Genomic DNA, 19,916 nt, shown 5'->3' with positions numbered 1-19,916 from the left:
AGATCACACCACATTTTATTTTTAATCACCTTCTGCTGGTAAATTTCTCTCGGCCATTAAAAGATGTGTACAATGTTTAAAGGAAGACAGGACGTAAACGTAGCACCATGCTATTGCTAGCAGAAAAGAGATTAATCTGTAATAAAATAAACAATGACAAAAATAACTATTATATCAGGTTACCATTATGCTCAAAAAATGTTTGTGTACTGGAACATTAAAGAAGAATAAAGTTTCTAGTTTTGCTTTCTTTCCTTGAATGCATTCGTAGGCTTGCTTTAAGTCACTGAAATTGCATTTTGTTTTTCATTTGTTTGTTCAATCACAGCTGTAATTTTTGTAACCTATTACCTGTATGTCAGGAATAATTAAGAATTAATGCTTTCAGAACAGGTTTTGGAATGAAACTCTTCGAACGATCATTAGCTCATATTAAATCAAGAAATCAGCACTCATAACTTTCCGGAGAGTTTTGTTGTTGTTGTTGTTGTTTTGTGTTGTTTTTAACATAAAATGTTGTTTGGGTGGCTGAAATGTAACTTTGCAAATGACTTGTTGTACATATTTAAACACAACAAGGGATGTTAAAATACAGTGGAGCTGTCATGAAAATAAACCAAAAAAAAAAAACAATCTACACGCTGTAAATACAAGCACATTATCCAAATAATGAAGACTTCACACAGTAGCATTTGACAACCACATTCCTATGATACCGACAAGCCTCACACCTGTGCTTTTTTTCCTGAACTGCTGTTTATCTAACGTACAGTATGTGGACTTCATCAATGTGTCACCATGAATCTGATTTTTATTTTTACCTTTTTTTTAAATCCCCTTAAAGTGATGTGTGTATTGTAGTTGTTAAATGTGACAAAAAAAATTCACGACACTTTAATGCATCACTTAATGAACTGTGACGGGATTGATTGAGGTGTTTACTGAGTGTTGTAAAAGACGAGGATGGCACTGCTCATTGTTAAGAACTTTTAAAGAGGTCATGTTGTGCACTTCTTTTACTTAGATAATACGGTACACCAGGGGACTCACGAAGACGTGTGTACGTACATCCATACATACGTCCATCTCCACGCTAACGTTCAGATGTATCAAAAGTGAAATGGCCGTGGAAATGTGCGGTACATCACACAAAAATCCTTGTTGGCTTATGCACGTTTCTACAGTTATTGTTCCACTGTGGACATGTAGCGGTGATGCTAGCGACCGTTAATAGATTGAAAACATGAAGTCATCAGAGTGATGTTCACACCAGAGACACACTGATGAGCAGTTAACATACCCACGTGTTTGCAATTATATGGGCATGCATAAAGTGATGCGTAAAATGGTATTAACAATGGCTGCGTTAGCGTTCTTAGAGGACCTTGCAAATGTCATAATCCGGCGAGAGCATGTATTCAGGGAACACAAGGATTTACTTGCTACTGATGATAATTGGCTCATAAGCCGATTTCGTTTACCAAGGCCACTATCACTGGAGTTTCACGCAGAACTGTGGCCCAGAGCCCAATCCACGCTGGGCTTCCTGACAACAGGGGCATTCCAGCGGAGCTGGCCGATGATTCAGGAGTGTGCCAGTCAACCTTGAGCCGGAACGCAGTCATCCAAATGTCATCCGGGTACATCACATTCCAACATTAAAGCACAATTTGCAGCGAGAGCAGGTTTCCCTAATATAATCAAATTTGTTTTTGTTAAGGGAACAATTTCATTCCATCAATGTTCAAACCATATGTGATGCGCAAATGCATCTAACTACCGTAATTTCCGCACCATAAGGCGCACCTAAAAGCCTTAAATTTTCACAAAAATCGGCCGTGCGCCCTATAATCTGGTGCGCACTGAATTCCAAAATCTGTAAAAACGTTGTCTTTGACTGTCAGAATATCGGACCATTTCCCGCTGACACAAGGACGTAATACGTAAAGTACGTACGCTAGCAGCGTAGAGTACGTACCCTGGCAGCGATAAACCAATCAGAGAACATTACGTAATATGTAAAGTACGAGGTCTATTAGAAAAGTATCCGACCTTATTATTTTTTTCAAAAACCATATGGATTTGAATCATGTGTGATTACATCAGACATGCTTGAACCCTCGTGGGCATGCAAGAGTTTTCTCACGCCTGTCGGTTACGTCATTCGCCTGTGGGCAGTCTTTGAGTGAGGAGTGGTCCACCCTCTCATCGTTTTTTTCATTGTTTAGGAATGGCTCAGAGACTGCTGCTTTGTTTGATCAAAATTTTTTCAAAACTGTTAGTGTGGTGCGATATGTTATTCCGTAGGATTTTTGTGCCAAAATTGATTTTTTTGTTGATTTGACTTGGTTAGTGGTCCAGTTAACTGAAAATAATGGGGTACAATTTTTCTGACCCCTGTAACCCCCCTCTATGGGGGTCATTCTGCCCGGGTGGCCCTCAAACAGTATAAAGCGTATCTTCCTCAATTCTAGACCAATTTTCACAATCTTACAGTCCTTTTTTTAATTTGTAAGGGTGCTAAATACATAAATAATACACCCTGCATGCAATAAATCAAGCTTTGTTGCTTTTCTGTATTTTGGGGGGCTGGGTCTCCTAAGGGCCCCAAAATTAATCTATGGGGTTATGAGGGTACTCAACATAATAATGATACACCCTGGATAACATGAAAAATATTGATTTCATTTTTGGTTATCTCCCTTCGCAAGATATCAGCTGTCACTCTGTTTTGCAACTGTCAAGTGAATCTAGGTGGACATCAATAGCTTTGCTAACACCCTTCAGGGTAACAAGTTTGTCAGGCTCATTCTTACGCAGTGATTTGACAAACTGGAAATTTGGCAGACGCTCAGTGATTAACCTTTTCAGGTGTTTTCTGTAGTTTTCATCACCCTTGACCTCTATCTGATATCTTTTCAAGAGCGAGATGTAGGCCTCATTCACCTCAGCCATATTTATTGTGTCACAATCATCCACAACTGTATTTTGAATGAACATGAGTAACTCTTCATCACAAAGAGATTGGATCAGAGGCACATTGCTGTGGCCCTCAGAAAGACAGGTTCTCTGTGCTGACCGTAAGCAGTTTCTGTGATAGAACTTTTCTTGAGCAGCTGCATCACCAGCATCAAACAGATCAGAAACACAAGTTCGGACATGATCATCACAACTTTATCTGAAGCAATGTTTCACCCATTCTATCAGTAAAAACCTGATGCAAAGACTCTTTGGCCTCAGATGCACAGAAAGAACATGAAGAGAACAGACACACCTCTGCTTTAGATAGACTTTTTGACCTTTTTGGACGGTTTGGAGCATTTGAACATGAGGGGCGACCTAGAGCAGGAAAGAAACCTATGGGGGAGTTAGATCTATCACGCTTTTTAGCACCCTCCCTGAGTCTTTTAATTACACATTTATTCACAAGGGGTTTACGGCATTCACTGTGATATAACAAGTCTTTTCTTTTTGACTGTTCCAAACTTGACAAGCTCTCTGTGAGGTTTTGAATGCTGGTATCCCCAAGGCTTAGTCTTTCTTTACAACAGTCCAGGAGTTCTTCAACCATCTGTGGATTACAAACAAGTCTTTTGGATGATGTTTCACCCTCATTGCAGATGATACAAGCACTCATTTTGCAGACACAGCTTCAAGGATACTCACTTCACCGTTATGCATAATCTACAACACACACAAATATAAATATATTTTAATACAGTTACCTATAGATGTTATTTTGATAATGTGTGGTGTCTTATTCTAACTTATTCTATCTTATTCTGTTATCTTGTGTAAACTAATTGTTAATCAGAAAACATTTACCTTATTTACTTATATAACGTGTTATTGTTACAGTATATAAAAATAACTATTACTTAACTGGTCATGAAACCAAATGTTAACACTGAAATTATTATTCCCTTAAAAACCACAGCATCTCCAAAGATTCCTGTCTGTCCAAAACTGACTGTGGTCACTGAAAAATTTATGAGTAACATGTAGTTGATAAAACTGGCAAATTGTAACAAATCCTTATTCCATTAATAATATAAAGACTTAAATATCAGTCTGTGCTGAGTCTGCAATTTATAAAAAAAAGTTTTATATGAAGTTAGCAACAATGAAAACCCATAAAAGACTCTAAAGTTTGATAGAAGTGACTAAGAACAGGGGAAGATAGTAATTTAGAGGGTTTTTTGCATCCTCGGCAAACAAGTCCCTCCAAAAGGGGGTTATGAGGGTCAGAAAAATTGTACCCCACTATTTTCAGTCAACTGGACCCCTACCCAAGTCAAATCAGCAAAAAAATCAATTTTGGCACAAAAATCCTATGGGAGCCCTTTTTATGACATATCGCACCACACTATGTAAGGCACAACTGAGTGGACACCATTCGATAAATTCAGCTGGTTTTTGGTAAAAATGTTAACGGCTGATGAGAGATTTTGGTCTAGTAGTGTCACTTTAAGGACGGCCCACGGCGCCTGACGGCGATCTGCACTTTGAGGCGGCAGCGTCTCGCTGTTTAAAGTTGAAAACTTCCACATTTCAGGCTCTGTTGACCCAGTAAGTCGTCAGAGAACTTTCAGAAGAAGTCGGCATGAGGAGTTTATTCGGACATTCCATTGTTAACGGACATTTTGTAATGAAAGAACATGCGGGCAGAGTCGCATGTCGGGCCGGACCCAATCGCGGGGGTCGCAACAGGAAAAACCTCCGTTGGAAACCTTAACGGACAAGTTGGAACATGCCCAAGCTGTTAAACAATTTCTCAGTTACTCACTTGTTGAAAGCCATCAAAAGCCACCTGAGTTTTACAAATGGTTTTCAACACGGAGGTGTTTTTCCTGTCGCGGCGCACACAGATTTGCCGAGTCGTCACGGAAACGACTCGGCGAATTTGCGCGCACGTCTTTCATTAAAAAAATGTCCTTAAACAGTGGAATGTCCGCATAAAGTCCTCATGCCGGCCTCTTCTGAATCTTCTCTGTTCTCTCACGACGTCCTGGGTGAATTAAGCCTTAAATTAAGATGTTTGTTTTCAGCTCGAAACAGGCCGACGATGGCGCCTGGAAGCGCTGCAGGACGTCCCGCTCCGTAGGAAGTCCTTACACCGACAGAAACACCCCATAATCTCTCATCAGCCGTTAAACTTTTCACCGAAAACCAGCTTAATTTCTCGAATAGTGTCCACTCGGATATTCCTCACAGGTCCAGAAAATTTTTTGATAAAGCAACGCGCACTGTCTCGAGCAGCGTGTGAAACAAAGGAATTCAGCCGAGAGGGCGGGACCACATTTCACTCAAGGCCTGCCCACAGGGAAATGACGTCACCGACACGCGTGAAAAAACTCACGCATGCGCACGAGGGTTCAAGCATGATTGGTGTAATCGCACGTCATTCAAAGCCATATAGTTAAAAATAAATAAATAAAAGGGTCGATTTATTATCTAAGAGACCTCGTACGTACGCTGGTAGCGTAGAGGACGTACGCTGCCAGCGATAAACCAATCAGCGAAGAGTCCGTGAGTCCGTGGTACGTACACTTACCTCCGCCACTTCTCCGGTAGTTACCGTATACTACAGGTATCCTGCAAAACATTTGCTTGTCTAAGGGCCCCCGAAAATGGCGCCAGTGAAGGGACATGCTTACGAGGCACAATTCAAACTGCAGGCTATCAGTTACGCAGTTGTTCATGGGAATAGAGCAGCTGCGAGAGGAAACAAGAAAATGAACTGCGTCAAGTTAAAAAGACCAAACGGAGTTTCTGCAGAAACAAAGCGAGGTGGCCACAGCTAGAAGACCAGCTGTTCAAGTCATACACAGAAGATGAAGACTTCAATGGATTTGTGACAGAACCATAATAAAAAATAATGTGAGTACCATATTGTTAAATACCGGTAGTTCAAAGTTGTTAAAAAGTTCAAATAAACTCACCGTTTTGCTTCCCTGACCTTTTTTTTTTTTGTAGACTGTTTTAGCATGCGCCTTTTGTAAGGGTTAAGTACCCGCTAATTGAGGCCGCCCTTTATAATTCGGTGCGCCTTTTGTAAGGGTTAAGTACCTGCTAATTGAGGGCGCGCCTTATAATCCGGTGCACCTTATGGTGCAGAAAATACGGTAACATTGTGACTAGGTGGCCTGGTTCAACGCATGACTCATTCATCCTGACTAACAGCATAGCTGGGGCAGCCCAGTCTCACACTTTTTTTTTCATGCTCCTGTCACAAAATGAGCAACACTTCTGTGATGCTGTTTCTTTTATTTTACTATTCTAACCTTAACCCCTTCTCCTAACTCTAACCATAACCCTCCCAGATCCCCCCCGTGTCACCCCGCATTTCATCCCCCTGTCTGGCATGTGCCCGATGAGTAGTTTATTCGTGTAAATTTTTCAGAATGAAACCAGCACGGGCACATTTGGCATATGCGCATTCAAATGTTTTTTGTTATTATTATTTTGTTTTTGTTTCCTGATCGTAAAACTAGAGCTTCTTAACAGATCCCCCAATTGTCTCCCCATGTTCAGTATTTGTCAAAAAATGTGTCCACTTGTGAATGTCACACACTGTCAGCTGCGATACCCCTCACTCTTTTAACTTCAGTGTGTGTACGCTGCCCTGAGCACACTGTGTTGCGGCCTCATACTCATGATCCTACTGTTTTCCACTTCATGTGCTCATTTCTACATTCAGTGGGATATACTAACGTAACATACGTGGATCCTTGCGTTCCCACAGTTTGATACATCTGGATATTTTTGTGCTTACGCCAGTTTCTGGGTTTTAGCGTACACCATGTTTCAGTAGGAAATCCACGAAGGTTTTTGTACATGAGGCCCCAGGTGACTTGAAAATTGATGCGTTATTTGCAATGTACTATAATTTGAGAAACATTTGTGTATGTGTTCCTGTACTCCTCTGAGGTCCTCTGGCTGATTTCCAAAAATTCAAAATTAAAGTTTTTTGCTATGATTTGCACCAATCTTGGTACACATAAGGGGCGGGTACTAGAGTTGGGCACCAAGGTCATATTTGTGAAAGGTCAGTCAGTCTTTGTTTCTGTGCCTATCGCATTAAATGAGAGGAGGATAATTGTACTTTAATGAAATTACAATGACAGAAAAATTTGTCCATATTCTAGGTTACTGGTAAAAAATTTGGCCTGATTATAATTCTGTTACCGTAGATTTACTCATGCTAGATAGATAGATATACATAGATATGACCTTTTTAAATGTAAAAAATTTGCACAATGGGAAAAGCTTCTTTTGTTTGTAGCAGAAATAAAAATATGTAGGATGTCGATGCATATTTCCATCCACAAATGACCATTACATCACAGTTAAAAAAAAAAAAAAAAAAAAAAAAAAAAAAAAAAAAACTCAGAGAAAATGTACTTGTTGCTGACACTGATGTTTTCACGTGGTACATATGGTGGTCAGTGATAATCCTATTGTTATGAATGATATTTATTACTATTTATTTGAAATGTTATTTTCATACTTGAAAAATGTCAAATGATAATAAACTGTTCTCTGTGATTGAAATGAAAAATTTACAAATGGTTGCGATGTCAAGTGTGGTTTATTTATAGAGCATACACGGGGCAAGCATGATGCGGTTCTGGTAGAAAAAAAAACTAAACTACACATACGCATCCAGCCGATGTTTCACGGTACCCACTTTCAGTCTCGCTGTTTGTCTCCAGAATCCCCTGAGACTAAGCAAAGAAGGAATACATTTTGAGCTCCTTTTATGCTTAGTGTGTGTGTGTGTCTCAGAAGGGAATACAGCTGCACATCAAATCTTTCTGCACAAACGAACATTCTCTGTTCTATTCCATAACCATGAACCACAGTTCTTTTTTTTCCGCCTTTAATCCGGAACGTCACCGCAAAGCTCAGCTCCAAATAACAGTGGAAAGTCTTGAAAGCAGACGATGGAAACTTTCTTGATGCTTTCTGCGAGTAACAATATGCACTAGGATGTAGTGGTGTTGTTGAGGCTAAACTGAAAAGCCTTCATCTGTTGTGGTGCGCTCTCTGTGTCCTGCTGTTGGTTTTCTCAGGGTCCATCCCCTGTCTGTGGCTGTGGATTGTTCATCCTGTGTTGTGATTTGTCTTCTGGTATGTGTGTCTGTGGTGTTGTTTGTGTTTGCTCACTGTCTGTTTGTCATGTTCCTCTGCCTTCTACGGTGACTGAGAAGTGCAAAAATACTTTTATAAGAAGTCCCAAAACACATTTCCAAAGTTCTGAAACAAATTTACAAATGACAAATTCTGACAGAAGGGGAATGTACCAAATGACAGACATTCCCCTTCCGTCACATTCGCCATTTGATTCTGTTAGGTTCTTTTATGTGGTGAGTGATCTCAATAAGAATTGGACAGGAAACTGACTTCAAAGTTTAGATGTTGTATTGAAAGGTACCTACACTGAAACAGAGTCATCTATTAGCGCTGGGGCCTTTGAACAGATCACATGCAACATCTGGAACAAGGAGCCTAGATTTTCTCTCTACACTAACTTTTATTTCTGCGCCTAGGTCGGCCCCATATGGGCGGCCCTTAGCCTGTCGTGAATCAATGGCTATGTAATTGACTGCAAAAGTGAAGTAGGCGGCTACAGGCGGGTGTCATGCTCATGTTGCGTTGAAGGCTGTATGTAAAAATATTATGGCATATGTCTGTGTCATGCAACAAAGCTGAGTGTTCCATCATGTTGATTCTTTTCCAAATAGATGTGAATACTTTGGTTTTATCAATTAGACATCTATATAAAGATCAAATGGTTGTGCCAAATACAAGGACATTTTGGATGTGTTGGCCATTTTGTAATATGCATCATAGACCACTCTGACAGTACGTGCAGTCATGGATGCATGCCAGCCTCATGTCCACACTCTTGGCACTGTCATGGACTCCTGTTGGCCACATGGCCACCCTCCTGATGCCGCTATGGATTCCTGTCATCTGTCAGACTCCGCTGTGGACTCCAGCCACTCCATGGCCTTCATTCAGGCCCTGCCTACAACTCCTACCAGCCGTCTGGCCGACCTCTAGACTTTGCCTTCGGCTCCTGCTTGTGGCACAGCCAGCCTCCAGACTTTGCCTTCGGCTCCTGCCGAATAATTTTGTGTTGAAAAATTGTTACTTTGGTGTTCCCACATTGTTTGTGGGCAAGAACCCAAACACAGGACTGTCACTACCGAGATATAAGTGAATGTCTCTACAAGTTCAACACTGTCACCACATACAGATACACGTCTTATGGCTAAATCCAGGAAGTTACTGAAAATCTGGATCTTAGTTTTGATCCAGGACAATCGCAAACCCAGACACTCTCATTAATCACTCAGCTTCTCAGGTTCCAAAGATCACAAGACCATCTGCAAAGAGGTCAGTTGACCTTTCCTCACCAACAAAACACTGGTACTTTCCACAAGCCTACCCAACAACCCCAATCCATGCCAACACTGAAAAAAGAAGGAGCCAGAACACATCCCTGATGATCACCAGCCACTATTCACTACATTCAACAGAAATTTTTGAAAAATTCACACAAGATTTTCATTATATACTGTAACCATTTGTCTCAGTTTATCTTTATAGTACTTTTGTCTTAATCCTTTCCTAAAGAGGCAGATTTCATTGCACATACCTGAAATTTTGCTTTCTCACAAGTAAAGACAAGCTTCATCATATATTCAAAAAGGTAAATCACCTCCAAAGAGGAATAAGATCTAGCCAGTGTCAAATATATTGAGTGGAACTAAAGGATTGGTTTGTTTCCCTTCACGCCAGAGTATTGTATTCACATGTGTATGCACAATCTGTGTACAAAATAATTCAAAAACGAGTGGACAGATTTTCACCAAACCTGGTAGGAATATTCATTATGTGGTTGTCACCAGATGATTGCCTTTTGCAGCAGATCAATCAAGCATCAAGGTTGGCAAAAACATCATCTTAAAAACACATTTAGGATATCTTAGCAACAACTACAGCTGGAGAAGCAATGTAAAGTAATGCAAAGCAATAGCAGTAAATCATTTTGAACCAACTACTATGAGTAATGTTATGATAACATGCTCCAAAATTCAGAGTCTTTAAAATTAACCAAATATTAACTGATTTTTATATGCTTTATAATAGCACTGGAGTATATTCTTTAAAAGTTCATATTATGGACCTTTTCGGCAAGATAGTTTCATTCACCTGGCACCTTAAAAAGAGTACTAAAGTTTGCAGACAAAGTTGAGCTTCTCTCATTTCCATTTCCATGATCTTATTCTTTCAGTCATTACCCAAACTTCATGACAATACAGTAGGTGGGGATAGAAGCGAAAATTGACTGGTAAATTGAGAGTCTCGCCTTCACACTGAGCTCCTCCTTCACCAGAACAGTCAGTACAGTGCTCGTAAAACATCAGATGCCACCCCAATTCGTCTATCGATCTCACGCTCTGACTTACACCCATTTGTGAACAAGACCCAGAGATAATTAAACTCCTCCATTTGGGGCAATAACTCTCCCCTGACCCAGATGGGACAATCTACCATTTTCCGACAGAGAACCATGGCCTCAGATTTGGAGGTGCTGATTCTCATCCCAATCGCTTCACATTTGTCCTCAAACCTGCTCAGTGTCCACTGGAGGTCACTGCTTGATGTAGCCAACAGAATTACTGTACATCATCCACAAAAGCACTAGTCACTAGTCCTCACTACATACCCACCTTCCACCTCTGACTCAGAGAAGTTGCTTGCGTGTAGCAGCAGCCACACCGTGGTAAGCCACACTCGCTTGTGGGCTGAACCAAGTGAGGGTAGTGCTTCTGGGTGATTCTTTAACTACGGGCACTATTGGCCTTGTAAATGTAATTTCCACCACACCATTGCCTTACAATATAAAGTGCCTTGGGGCAACTGTTTGTTGTGATTTGGTGCTATATACATGTGCTCTGATGTCACTGTTTATCTCCATAGAAACTACCCAAACAATCTTTCATAAAAACTGTTTAAAGGGACATTAAAGTGTTGTGGTGGAAATTACGGCAATAGTGTGGGACAACTACATTTTGTTTAAAAAAATCACAACAGTTGTATGACATTTAATACCCCAATTATGTTTTGATTATTTTACTGATATTTTATTCAGAGATATTTTAAAACATTAGAAAAAATGTTTTTTTACCATTCATTTTTATCATTGAAGATCAAAAGTCTGGGTGTGGGACAAGCACAAAACGGCAATATTTGCATATAATCATGCTGAAAAAAGGTGAAAAAATCATCATAGACTACTAGAACAAATTTCTTAAAACACTTTCATTGTAAAGATAACTATAAAAGTGTGAAATTTCCCCTTTTTTCTGTTTTTCATACAATATGATCAAAGGACATAATAAGTGCCCGTAGTCTAAGAATCACCCTTCTACATGTGACAAAGTATGTTAAAATGGACACCAAAACAACAAAAGTCAATGAAATTGCATTTAAAGAGGCAAGAACTGGCCTACCCAGTCAACAGATTTAAAAAAGTATAAAAAGTATAAAATAATATTGCTAAGAGCAGCCATCTTGAAAAATAGCTGACATTTTGAGTTTCCAACCGGCAACCGTTCTATTATGAAATACTAAAGCAACACATGGGATGATTAAAGTGATGGTGTGTCTAGTTTCAGGGTCAAGAGCCCCCAAACATATGGTGCTCTGTGTTTTTCTAAAAAAAAAAAAAAAAAGAAAAATTACAGTGACTTGCAGGATGAACAGCGAGCCATGACAAGCACGTGATTAATAACAGAGACTTTATATTGATCAGCTGATGTTTTTACAAACTCAGATTCCCGCTTTGGTTGCTACACATGAAATGTTAGCAGCTAGCACAAGCGACTATTGCCACCACATCTTGAATGCTAACAACATCATAGCATTGTATGATGGGAACAGAGGCACCCCGGGAACCACAAGATTTTTTATGTTTATCAAAAATAGATAAATAAAATCTAAAACTTGTTTATAAACATGTTGGGCCCCTACTCAAAAAAGGTTTTTCAATAAACAGACATTTTAAATTTTTGTTTTTAAAACGTACTTATGGTGGTACAAAGTGCTGTTTGCATTATTTTGACACAAATCATCTCCATCCTGAAATGGAATTTTTGAGATCCGCGGGCTGTGACCACTTTAATTCCCCTGGTGCAACACAATAAAATGTGCAAAAAAAAAAAAAAAGGAAAAGTCCTAAAATGATCCGAATGTACTATATCTGCGAGCATATAATAAAAACAAAGAGGAACTGTGAAGTGAATGCTGAAATCCTTGGAGTTAAGTGGAGTAGGAATGATAAATGGTGAAGCTTACGGAACTCCAGCATGGTGATTTAGTTGAAAGTGTTTTAGCTCCATCTAGTGTTCTTACCCCATAACTACATTTGCACATCAGATGAGTTTTGCAGTTAATTTTTAACAATAAATATATATGACCTTTTGCCTTTGAATTACTTATGTTAAAATGAGTTATTTCACACTACTACAAACACAGGTAAGTGCAACAATGTCTGGTTCAATTTATTTCATTTATATCGTGCCAAATCACAACAAAGCTGCCTCAATGCACTTCACACAAGTAAGGTCTAACCTTACCAACCCCTAGAGCAAACACACAGGCGACAGTAGTAAGGAAAAACTCCCTCTGATGATTTGAGGAAGAAACCTCAAGCAGACCAGACTCAAGGGGGTGACCCTCTATTTGGGCCATGATACCGACACACTTGACAATACAAATACACAGGAAATTTTGGAAGTCTATGCTGGTGTATAGAACGGGAGGCTTGCAGAAGAAGACACCCACTCCCTCTTCTGGATGGAGCCGCACCTCAAACAGAAAAAAAAAAAACAGAATCAGGTGGCAGAAACACAACAAATAAGGTATAATTTGTTAGCATTAAGCAACAAGAAAAACAGATGAAATACGAAGATGATCACCAGCCACTAGCCCTAAGCTTCACTAAATCCAGTGTACTATATCTACTTTCTAGCTCCTCTAATTCCATTTAATTAAAATGGTGACATTGACTAATAAATAAAATGGAAATTATTGACCTATTTAAGAGTTGTGAGCTTGGTTCATGGTTATGGATTTCTGTGTTTTCTGAAAGGTCCTATGATGCGTCTACCGCATGTCAAATATTGTACAGCTTGAGTTTCTAAATGTAAGTTTGACTTCATACATAGTCCCATGTTGTGTTGACCGGACTCATACTCGTGACCTTGGGCATGAGAAGTGGACTCTCTAACAAGGAGGCTAAAAGCCAAGGGCTAGTGTCTGTTGAACATCTCTTGGCCTGAAGGAGATGCATTGTATCCACTGGCGACCATCTCATTTGCAAGCACTGAACAGAGCAGAATTAACCGTACTAACACAGAAACAAGAGAAGTATCATGGCTCTGTATTTGTTGTAATGCATGCGTTATATTACCATGCATTCACTTGCAATGACTACTGTGGGACGAGGCGTGTGTTTGAAGAAACTCTGTCCTTCAATTCCTCTGGAAACACCCCAAGGATCACTACACCACAGATGGTGTGTCACCTGCTCCCAGATTCCTCCAACAAATGCCTCCTTGTTTACCCTCAATGCCACCACAGCCCATTTTCTCAGCTGCTTAGATAAACACAATCCCCAGCTGCTTTCCAGGCCTTGTCATGAAAGAACTCCCACATTCTATTTGGGTCACTAGTTGTGTCCTCCAGATTGTGGCTACAAAATCCCCACAAAACAGTCAGATCTTGTGTCTATCAAGATTAAGTCTGGAACACTGAGCATACAGCGACCTGTAGTACTTCAAAAAAGTACTTCCTGATGTAAGATGCAACAGGTCTGTGGTCAGAGTTCAAAAACTGGGTAGTTGTATAGTCCTTAGAGTTCTGTAGGAGTCTCCATCATCTTCCCAAAAGGGCGTGATTGACCCTCTTAGCTATACTACTTGTATCACAACACCATGCCTGGTAGTGCTGCTCTGGATACTGAGACCAGGATCCAGCAATTCATAGTCCCAATCTTTATGCAAAGCCAAAATTTGTTTTTATGACTCATGTTTCTTAGATAACAAAAACCAATTACCTACTCAACCATACAATGATCCAAATTTTAACTCAAATTTTGTGGATCACTAGGACAGACTACTAAAACCACAAATGTGTCACATTTCCAACTTCTGTATTCCATTGGGCTAGTTGGTCATTTTGTTATGACATATTACATTGTAGCCAATCAGAAGACTGTGTATGGTTCAGAGTGGTAATACTGTTTGGGGGGGTGGAATCTGCGGTTGTTTCCCAGATCCATGAGGACAATAAAGTGCTAGTAGTTGACTTGTAATCATCAATGACCAGAGGAATATCACCTTTGGGACCGTTGTCAATCACAAAGTGAAGATAAAAGTCTCCCTCACTGAGATGCCACTCACCATAGTTGGAATGAGGACTGCGATAACAAATGGGGCACTAAAAGAATTCCGAAGTCTGAGCTTCATAATATGGTCTTTGACAGGGATGGCCTGACACCATTGGATGGAGCCATTCTGCCACTGCAACTGCCACTACTGCAGTAGTAACCAGACCAAAAGTAATTGCATGCAGTACACTTTGTGAGATCTGGCCATGTCATTGTCTGTGGACCTCAGAGTGCACTACCACTGCGATGCAGAGATTTCAAAGCTGCCTCAACAGCATTCTGTCATTGTTGACAGAAAGGATGTTCTAGGTGCCAAAGTTTTGGATCTCAGAGCCGCTGTGCAGTGGATGACTCCAAAGTACCCAAAGTATACCCTCCATACATAATACCCTTTATACTCTCTGGTGGTTTCTTCTTTCCTGGAAATGAGGAGCTATATGTCATTCCCACATCCACTTCATAAAGTACACCACCCTCCACTGGAAAGATCTTCTTTTCCAGTATAAAGCTTGTGAAGTGTTTTACGATGATAATCCCGCTACCAACCCTCAAAATGGAATCATCTGTCATCTGGAGGACCACCTACAATCCAAGATGCAGTTACCATTCCCAGGGTGCATAGAAACACTTAAATAGTGTATTTGAAAGAAAAGATTATGTACTGCAGTGGTGAACACATGACTGATGACTTTTTGCAAACTTGTTGTTGGTATCGATTTCAAAATTAAATATACTCTTCAAAAAGGAAAAAAGATTTCTCAGTTTCAACATTTGACATGTTGTCTTTGTAGTACGTATTTCCAAATAAACACTGGATTTAAATTATTTGCAAATTATTTGTTGTTATTTATGTTTTAACCTGAATCACATTTTTGAGAAACGAGGTTTTATAAACAAAAATCCTTAACTCCGGTCAGTTGCCCGTGCATCTACATTCTTGCCAGAGGTCATATTATGCTCAAATTGAAAGACCAAATACTTTGAAAATGTGGACATTAAATGAAATGTAGTGTGTAAATATAGACAAATAACAGCAAATTTGTCAGAAATACTTAGTGTGTGGCATCCATTTTAACTTATTTTTAATGTATATCAGTGGTTGAATTGAATAAAACACCTTTTCAATAACATCTATGTACATATGTATCCTATATTTGTACTTTATGCATACATTTTTGGTGGTACTGTTTCATTTAATGCTACAGATTAACATCTTTAGCATTAATGAAGTTAATATAAGGAATAACCATTTGCATAGATCCTAAAACATATGCAGTGGGAGCATTTTAAAAAATTTTAAAAACGCACTTGATACCATAGATGTTGACATATTAATCAATAAAATGGGAAGGTACAGAATCAGAGGGGTTCAACCAAACTGGGTGAAAAACTATATAAGAAACCATCAACAATTTGTACAAACAGGTGACTACAAACCTAAATGATATTACTTGTGGAGTACCACAGGACTTGTTATTAGGCCTCATATTGTTTATTCTCTTTAAATTACATTCCTAAAGTAACAAACATAACATTGAAAATTTGAAAATTGAAATTTGGTTTATGTGCAGATGATACACATATTTTATGTTCTTTGAAACATTTGCACCCTTTAGAGGTGGTCACCAAAGAAATAAAAAAATTTAAGATGTAGTTTAAATCAAATTATCATCACCTTTATATGTTAGTGCTCTTAGTTTCAGCACAGAAGGTTCCCAGTTCAGACCCCACCATCCCTGCCACATTTCTCCATGTAATGTGGAGTTGTGTCAGGAAAGGCATCCGGCAACCCCGAGTGAGAACAAGGGAGCAGCCAAAGGGACTTACTCTTACATTTATATGAAACCAAACATATGTTGTTTGAAAATCATGGTATAAATACACAAGTGCAAGTTATGATTGATAATGTTATTATTGGAAATATAAATGAAAAATTTCTGGGTGTTATCTTCTGGAAACATCAAATAACATATATACAATCAAAGTTGACAAAGAGCATTGTATTTCTGAGTAAAACTACATATATTCTGTACAGCAAAGCATTGCACACTCTGTTGATATTATCATATTTGAATTATTGTGTAGAGGTACAGGACAACACTTACAAAAGCATCATTATGGATTATACAATAAAGAGCCATAAGGATAAGATTGGACACTGAAAACACACTAACACTCTGCAGGTAAAGTTACATGCATTGAACTCAAGGGATCCTGCAGAATTTAAAACTGCAGGAATGATATACAATGGAAGCAATTATTTTGTTCCTGACAAGACACAAAGCATACTTTTGGACAGAAAGTGGGGTTATAAGTAAGAAGAAGATGAAATATGCCCTATTCAGCCTCTGATGTCCATCGGTCCAGTGCATATCAGTGCGTGAAGTGGATAAGAGTCCGTGACTCCTGATGGATGAGATGCCAGTTCATTGCAGATAACTTCCCCAGCTAAGGCCAGTACCCATTTCCAGCTGGTTTGGACTGGGAAGTGTCTTGTATATGGACACATAGGCAAGTAGCCTGAAGCAGACACATGGAATCAAACCATAGTCTGGGTATAGATAGTCCAACTCCACTCCCACAAAGCCTTCCACTGTGCCTGTGGTAATCTGCTATAAAGTGGCATTTGTACTAATTTTAAAGGTATGTACAAGGTATGTGTGATAAGGAGTTGGACTAGCAATATATAGACCTGGGTTCCATTCCTGGTCACATGACCTGTCTGTGTCTTCAGACAAGACACTTGACTTGTACCGTCCCAGTCCACCCAGCTGAAAATGGCTACTCGCCTTGGCTGGGGTAGTAACCTGCGTCGGACCGGCGTCCCATCCAGGTCAAGTTTTAGACTCTCATCCATTTCAGAATCTGGGTATAAGCACTGGCACCAGTGGGCCTCAGGTCCTACACAGGACTTTTTCTTCTTTGTGGATTGCACTGATGAAAGAACTCAAACAAAAAGATATCAGATGGTTTAAAATGATGCATAAATCAATTATTTTTTCAAAGTTTGTAAATAAGGGGAATGTAAAACACTTTAATGATACTTATTATGATTTTTCTTGTTGTTTTTATATTTTTGATTATGCAGTGATGTTGACAAGGTATGTAACTGATATATTTTTGATGAATTATTACTGAACAGATGTAGGAACTACTTATTTTCAGACGTGCAATGTTAATTTATGTTGATCATTGAAGGTAGATTTATTTATAGTGGCTTGTATATTTTTCTGTATATTTTTTATTTTAAAAAAATTCACAATAAATAAATCTATTTTTTATTAAAACATTTATGCATTTAGGGATATTTATACTGATATTTAATATGATCAGACGTATTTCTTATGTTTTAAATTGCCTGGATTTTCTTTTTTCATCTGAATTTTGGATTGTTCTGTGTTTACTGTTTTAAATAAAAGCCTAAATAAATAACTGATTATAGTTATGCTACTACAATGCTACAATCTTGGATTTTCATGCCATGAAAGCCCAATTTTTTCTCAATAAATTAGACTTCAAACCGAATTTGGAGCCTCGCCTTCACTCTTGTCTCACTGCTACAGTCTTATAAAGCCTATGCTTCCTATTTGGTTCACTTCATCACATTATTCATGTCTCATTTAGCAGCCACAATCTCATCTAAAAAAAAATGAACAAAGGGCAAATTGAGCACATTCATTCGCACTTTCTCCGCATTATCTGTTTGCAACTTGCATGTGCGATGCTGCAAATATCACTAAATCCCTCGGATGCACAGTCTTTCGCGCTGATGACTGAAAATATTACAATTTAGAGTTACTTTATGTGGAAAATGCATTAGCTTGGACAGTGAGTAGTTAGCATACGCGCTGCGTAAATAACGTCTGAATTAGGGCAAAGTAAATGCAGTGATTTACAAATGAGGGAAACATTGTGAGATTGCTAAAAGTGCTAAAATATCTACATTTTGAATAATGAAGTTTCGTGATATGAACTTTTGTCCACATTTCCGCTGTACGGGTATTTGCAAAGACTGACAGCTGCTGTGACCAATAAAAAGCCTTAAATGAAAGCGTTGACCAATAGGGACTCGGGGGACGGTTGTTATCGCGTCGTAAACGGTTAGTGAACAGCAGAAGCAGGTAAGTCAGATTTTGTCTTGTTATTTTCTCAGAAATAACCAGCGTGCCGCTTGCCTGAAAAAATACTTAGTACTTTAAACATTCTGCTGTTTGGTTTGTGTCGGTTATTTTTTTGTGCGCTACTTTTTTCCACACATACGCATAAAACGGTAGTAAGTCAGTATGGTATCGGAGAGCTAGCAAGCATTAGCACAGCTTGCTAGCTTTATGTTATTGGGCAGCCGATCTGCGTTAGCTGATGATGTCACTGCGCCAGCCGCAAACATTAGCTCGCTAACGCTAGCTCCCCAAAATTTCGTTCAGAGAAAGTAAGGTTAATTTTATCACAATAATATGAATTGCGGCGTATTCATTCACACCATAATAAGCATAGGAGGCCTTTGTGTAATGTACTGTTAAATTTCCACGCTTGTTATTGATTTTATTTGACATATAAAACTTTTTTTATTTAAATAAACCATGTAACGCTAACGATAGTGTAGCCTGCTGCAGTTAGCTTGACGAACAGTGATTTAAAGATACTCAACTTTATTTACTGACCCTCCCTGAGATTAAACTATTGTTGTCTGTTCATTTTCTCTCCCCCCCCCCCCCCCCCCCCATAGGTACATGTTATCACTATATGTGGTAATTTGGATTATGGCCCCTTGGATCGTTTCAATAATGGATTTTAAGGTATTTCCAAACAAATATTCCTGTTGTACATTACAATTCCACTATATATATATTTTTTTTTTTTTTTGAAAGAGAGTGTCAAGAGAATTAATTTTGAAGTCTCTAAATATTCATAGTCCAATAAAAATAAAGGCTGTGGGTATCATTACGGTTACTGTAACTAGGCGCTGTGTTGGTAGGTTATTATTACTGCGGTGATGTGACATCCTAACTTAACCTTAATAGCCCAAATAACCCAAATATTACAGATACACATGAACCAAACAAAAAGTCTTCTGTCAGAGAATCAAAACCCTGTCTCTCGCATGACAAGAGGAAATGCTTACCGCTATACTAATGAGGAGCTAGCAACACACACTGAGTCACAGAACATCAATTACGGCAGCTGCGAGAATAGCTCCAAGATTTGGGGTTCGAAGTGGCTACGGTTACATACATCCGTATCTTCTGTGGAACTGCTAAAAGTACAGACCGAGGTTCGCTGAAGATACCGACAATATACGGATGAATTTTGAAGCCTTGCCGGACCTTTAGCCACATATGGTACGGGTACGGACATATTTGCGCATTCTGATTGGTCGGTAAGACACCCTCTGTTTCTTTAGAATGGTCTCTGTAGATACGGGTCTACCCGTAGCCATGGTCTTTAGGGT

At 39.1% G+C, this 19,916-nt stretch overlaps 1 long non-coding RNA gene across 1 annotated transcript; it reads left to right on the top strand.

The window, feature by feature from the left end:
* Positions 1 to 609: 609 nt before the first annotated feature.
* LOC117530946 lies at positions 610 to 6,621 on the top strand. The gene is made up of 3 exons (XR_004566489.1): positions 610 to 1,064; positions 3,061 to 3,064; positions 6,611 to 6,621. It is a non-coding gene; the product is annotated as an uncharacterized LOC117530946 (long non-coding RNA).
* The last annotated feature ends 13,295 nt before the right edge of the window (positions 6,622 to 19,916 follow it).

This window comes from Thalassophryne amazonica, chromosome 18 (assembly GCF_902500255.1).
Source record: "Thalassophryne amazonica chromosome 18, fThaAma1.1, whole genome shotgun sequence".
Lineage (NCBI taxonomy): Eukaryota > Metazoa > Chordata > Actinopteri > Batrachoidiformes > Batrachoididae > Thalassophryne > Thalassophryne amazonica.
This window is presented reverse-complemented; position numbering and strand designations above follow the sequence as displayed.